The sequence below is a fragment of the Bactrocera oleae genome, chromosome 2 (genome assembly GCF_042242935.1).
Source record: "Bactrocera oleae isolate idBacOlea1 chromosome 2, idBacOlea1, whole genome shotgun sequence".
NCBI lineage: Eukaryota > Metazoa > Arthropoda > Insecta > Diptera > Tephritidae > Bactrocera > Bactrocera oleae.
In genome coordinates, this window is record NC_091536.1 from 75,243,692 (window position 1) to 75,249,691 (window position 6,000).

The following is a 6,000-nucleotide window of genomic DNA, read 5'->3' on the forward strand; positions in this document are numbered from 1 at the left end:
AATATTTCAATTACTTCTGGCGACAGTTATCCAATTTTTCATACACTTCTTATAAGTCAATGCCTTTTGGATTTGCTAGATTTTTGAACAGTTTCGACGTCTCGTTACCAGTAAAGATGTATTTGATGAATGTAGAGTCTCAGCTTCACGACGTTTTTTGGTAGCAGTTAAGCATTGCTACGCTTCATACCCAAAACATTAACCAAAATGGTTGAGTCAATTCATAACTGATGTTGAGCTTCTCTGCTCTCACTCTAATGCTAATCGATGATTTCTAAGCGCTGTTTCTTCAACTTGTGAAAGTGTGAGTTGCAAAGTTATCACCAAATATCCCAGTTGTTGGTACAATACCAATATAAAACAAATCATAATCACTTTCTTATGAAGAAAAGTAAGCTACGGTGGGATGTCGTCGCTTGCTGCAGTAAATGAGTGTGCTTTAGAGCTATAGATTTTCCTACAGGGATAGCTATCAAATTAGCTGTCAAATTCAATCGATGTGTTTGACTTGTATGATCCGTAGAGTTTGTAAATTACTACATACATAAAAATTAATAACGAAACCATTTTGTCCAAAACTAATGACCTCTTCGAGAGCACATAAGAGACAGCCGTGTTGAATCGCTTTTGTGATTTAACGTGCACGTAAAAGATGGAAATGAAGGTTTTGAAGTTCCCTCAACACATAAGAGACTTTCTAGGCCCCATAGAACCGAGAGAGCTTATCGGTCTTTATATACTGGTGCAAAACTCCATCTCCAGTATTCAACTATCTTTACTGTAAGTAGTGCGTGTTACAAGTGAATAAATAATGCGTAACTTATTGAATACCCACGACTTTCGGTTTCAATATCTACCGCCTAATTGCTAAATGTTTCCAGCAAGGCTCAGCAAAAGTCTCAAGTTATAAGACCATAGCTTTGTTTGGATGAACTTTTAGTAAATCAGTCATATCAAGAAATGAGCATACTAACTGGCTACGTAGGTATGTGATTTGAGTTCGTTAAAAACTTTCTGCGGAGTTACACCAAGTCAATGGTTTATGCTGTTAATCTACTTAAGACTAAACACATTAAACTAGGTTTTGGCTTGTTGGTGAAATACCAGGTGTACCGGTATGAAATGATTTTTTTTGTGAAAATGAGATATTAATGGAATATGGGGAATTTGAATGGAAAAGTAAAAAATATTTATGCAAAGTATTCACTATTGCTTTTTACACATTTTGACCACCAGTTTCATTCTAGAATAACAAAACTACTTTGCCGTGCCTTCTGACCCATTTTGGTCGTTTTTCAGTCAATGCATGGTTCAAATTGATTATTTGTTGTCTATAGCGATTAGTATTAACAGTTTCACCAGGTTTTAGAACTTCATGATATACCACAGCCTTCTCATCTCACCAAACACATTTGTATCTTAACGCGGAACGTTAGAACTGAAAAAAGGAGAAAATAAGGGAAAGTGGGTAAGATTAGCTTTTTAGATCGCCTCGGTCGCGGTGGCCCTATGGCCTGAGAACTAAATGCCATTAACATTATGATCAAAAAAAGGTAAAAAAATCCAGTTACATACCAAAGTTTTACTGCTGAATTTTAATAATACAATTTTGCGGCGACTTTTTTCGACAAGTTTAGTCAGAAATGCAATAAAAACAGCTAAAAGCTCAACGGTTTTTTTCAATCTGTAAACTATGCCCATTTACACTACTAAAATTTGATTAAAATAGCTTACGTATATCACGAACAAACATAGAAAAGCACAAATCACATTGTCATTAGATTTTCCGGAATTTGTAAAAAAAAAAGAAATCATAAATTTTTTATCAACCGCCAATCTCAATTGCCCATCAACTAATTTAGTTTAAGCGACAAATAAAGCAATTACGACTGACAGTGTAAATATAAAAAACAAAAAAAAAACACAAAAAAAAAATCGACATAAACAACACAGAAGCATATGCACACATAAACACACACATATATGTATATTTAGTAACACATACATATATACATATATGTATGTATTTATAAGGCGACACGTGAAAAATCGCGCAGACACGCAAAAACATAAATAAATGCCGGAATCCATCAAAACAATTTGAACCGCATGAAAATAACACAATATTAACGCGAACGCCGAGGGAAAATCACAAAAAGCCGGGTACACACACAACTACATACAGTTATTTGTATATTTATGTGTATATGTATATATGTATGTGTGTGTAAAACCCCGGCTAAAATGTGGAAAAGGTAAAAATTAGAATAAAAATAGCAAAATAACTAAATAACAGCATTAACTCAATCCTTGAGGGAAAAATATAAACAAATATTTATATTTATGGATGTGTGTGTGTGTGTGTGCGTGTAAAATGTACATGTAAAATGTACAATGTACAACGAAATGTTTTCAAAACATTGACGAATATACTCATAATGAAAAGCAAATAAAGCAAATGCAAAAGAGTTAAAAAAAATAAAAAAAACCGGCTAGGAATCGCAAAAAATTAATCCCTAATGCAACAACACTGTTGTTGACATAAATTGCCGGCGGCCTTAAAATGATAACAAATAAAATCAAGTCACTTATGCTTTAATGCGCACACATAAACACACTCACACGCGGTTTAGGGCATTAAATGAAAATATTTTCATACAAAAAGTTACATTTTGAAACAAATACACACATACACGTGTACAGCAGCGTGCTTAAAACCAGTAAATAATGCATAGACTTTACAATATAATGCTTCAATGACAATTGAAAACAAAGACCACCACAAGAATTTCATGCTTGACAGCTTTCATTTGAATATTTATGTTTTCAAAAATTTCTAGAAAATAGAAACGCCGTCGTCAAACATTTTCTTGCTTCAGTGAATCAGAGTCCTGGCTGTTTGCTTGCGTTTGTTTAGTACTTAAGCTTTAAAGTTTTAGTATTTATAATTTAGTATTTGGTATTTAGTATTTAGTATTCAATATTTAGTATTTAATATTTAGTATTTAGTATTACGTATTTAGTATTTAGTATTAAGTATTTAGTATTTCGTATTTAGTATTTAATATTTAGTATTTAGTATTTAGTATTTTGTATTTAGTATTTAGTATTTAGTATTTAGTATTTAGTATTTAGTATTTAGTATTTAGTATTTAGTATTTAGTATTTAGTATTTAGTATTTAGTATTTAGTATTTAGTATTAAGTATTTAGTATTTCGTATTTAGTATTTAGTATTTAGTATTTTATTTAGTATTTAGTATTTCGTATTTGGTATTGAGTATTTAATATTTAGTATTTAGTATTTACTATTAAGTACTTAGTTTTTAGTATTTAGTATTTGGTGTTAAGTATTAAGTATTAAGTATTAAGTATTAAGTATTAAGTATTAAGTATTAAGTATTAAGTATTAAGTATTAAGTATTAAGTATTAAGTACTAAGTATTAAGTATTAAGTATTAAGTATTAAGTATGAAGTATTAAGTATTAAGTATTAAGTATTAAGTATTAAGTATTAAGTATTAAGTATTAAGTATTTAGTATTTAGTATTAAGTATTTGGATATAGATATGTATAAATAAATTTTTCTTTTCAAAAACTGTTTTTCCACAAAATATATAAAAATGGTTAGGAATCGTCACTGTTCATATTTCAACGCATATATACTGTTCAAAAATATTCCAGAAGAAACTGAAACTAGTATAAATAAAATGTAGCTAATTTTATTGAATCGAAGACATTATACACTAAAACGTCAGCGTTCATATTTTAATGCACGTATGCTGTACATATTTTTCCCAAATATATATTTTCATACATGCGTCAATAATGAATTTAAAAAAGCGCGCATTCGTTGTTAATCCACTGTTGACACCAACCGGCGATGACAATGTCGTGACAGCAATTCCAACAATTGCAACAACAACAACACAATATAGATATTTGAGGCGAACAACTGCCACTGTGACAGCAACAGAAATACTATCTACGGAAAGAATCTAACTGACAGGAACAAAGGCAATAAAGTGTGTAAATAAACATACAAATATATGCTAACTAATATATACGCGTATGTATGTATATGCATAACCGATTTTTATACATGTGCGTAGACACCTATAAAAAGAGACTATAAAAAGCGAGAAAATATTTGCAAAAATGTACACATGTTCGGCAGCCTAAATAAGGGTACAAGCACAAAAACAGAGGACACACACATATAAATATGTATTTGCATATGGCTATAAGGAAACGCAAAAGCGGGCGCACTCACAGAGATATCATCGATAAAAATCGAAATGTATAAATAACGGCGAAAGTTCGCCAACACCCATGTGTGTGTTTATTCATATGTTGTTTGTGTAGGTTCATATGTGGTTCATTGGCATGTATGTGTGTGTAAGCGGTTGCTAGTGCTTGCAGATTCAGTCATCACCTGCTCTCGGCGGCGAAAAATATTAAAAACGCCGAATTCGTAAGCTTTGTTGGTTCGCAACACTCAGCGAGTGCAGCACAGGCACTGCATGTGTGTGTATGTGTGCATGCAAAGTGTAGTTCTGAAGTTGTCGTATGCCAAATAAATATTTATTTAACAATACTCACCTACATAACGGTAAACATATGTATATGTACTATGGGCGTCCAGAAATTCCAGAACCGTGTACTTTGATTGTGTTTGCATATACATACAAACATCGGTTAATAAAACGAAAAAACAACATACAAACATATGCGCGTATGTGTGTGTTTGCCTTTGCATGACACTTACCTTTAATTTTATGTGGTCTTCGGAGTGTTGTAAGCTTTTGTTTTATGTATGCATACAAACATACAGCACGACCACATAAGGTAGACACACCGGCACACGTATAGACACGCAAGCTGTCATCAATTTGATTTTATCTGCACAAAAGTGTTGTTGTTAAAAAATTAAACTGTTCCCTGGTTTATAAGCAAACAACGACAACAAAAACAATACAGCTAGCACAATGCGAACATAAAAGGAAAACAAATTGCCATTTTTTGCTTGCAATGAGAATGTGTGCGTGTGTTGTTCATAATGTTCGGTTATTATGAAAATCGTTTTTATTGTTGTTGTTGTTAATTTTTAAAAATATTTTTCTAAGTAAGCGTTGCTCATTGCTACAAAATCATTTTCATCAATAACATGTACAGTAATGTTTACCATCTGATCAAATCTGATTCGAACGGATTCATTTAAACTGCGCTTGCAAAATATTCCATTAAAAGGATTTTCCTAGATTAATACAACCTTTTTTATGTTCGTGTGAAGTTTCCTCTACACCTGTCAATTAGTGTGTGCAGCTTTTTGTTTCCAACGCGAAAAGTTTGTCTGTTGTCGATTTTTACCATTGAAAACAAAATAGAACACCGCGTTTGCTTGAAATTTTGTGAATCACGGCTACAGTATCATTGAATATGTTGCACAAGTGTGTTAGTAAATCTACTTTATCAAGAACACAAGTATTTGAGTGGCACAAAGCATTCAGTGAAGGTCGTGGAGTCTTCGAAAACATACCACATGCGAGTCGGCCATCCACCTCTGTTAATGATGATAGCATCGAAAAAGTTCAAGAAACAGGTCGTGCTAGTTATCGTATTGACATCAGAGAGATAGCAGAGGATCTCAACATCACTTATGAATCGACTCGAAATGTTGTAAATAATGCTAAACGCGTACCAAAAGATCTGAATATTTTGCAAAGACGACGTTGAGTAGAGGTCACAAAACAGATGCTTGACAACGTAACTGAGGACCTTACATTCATAAAATGCAACATTAATAGTGACGAGACTTGGGTTTATGAATATGGCGTTGAAACTGTGCAACATTTAAGCGAATAGCGTTCTATAGATGAGTCGAAACCGAAAAAACCAAAATTCGCTGAAGGCATTAAAGTTCATCCCAGCCGAGGCTCTTAACAGGTGTATGGAAAAGGAGAATATTTGGTTGGCAATAATTAAGATTTGTATCATAATA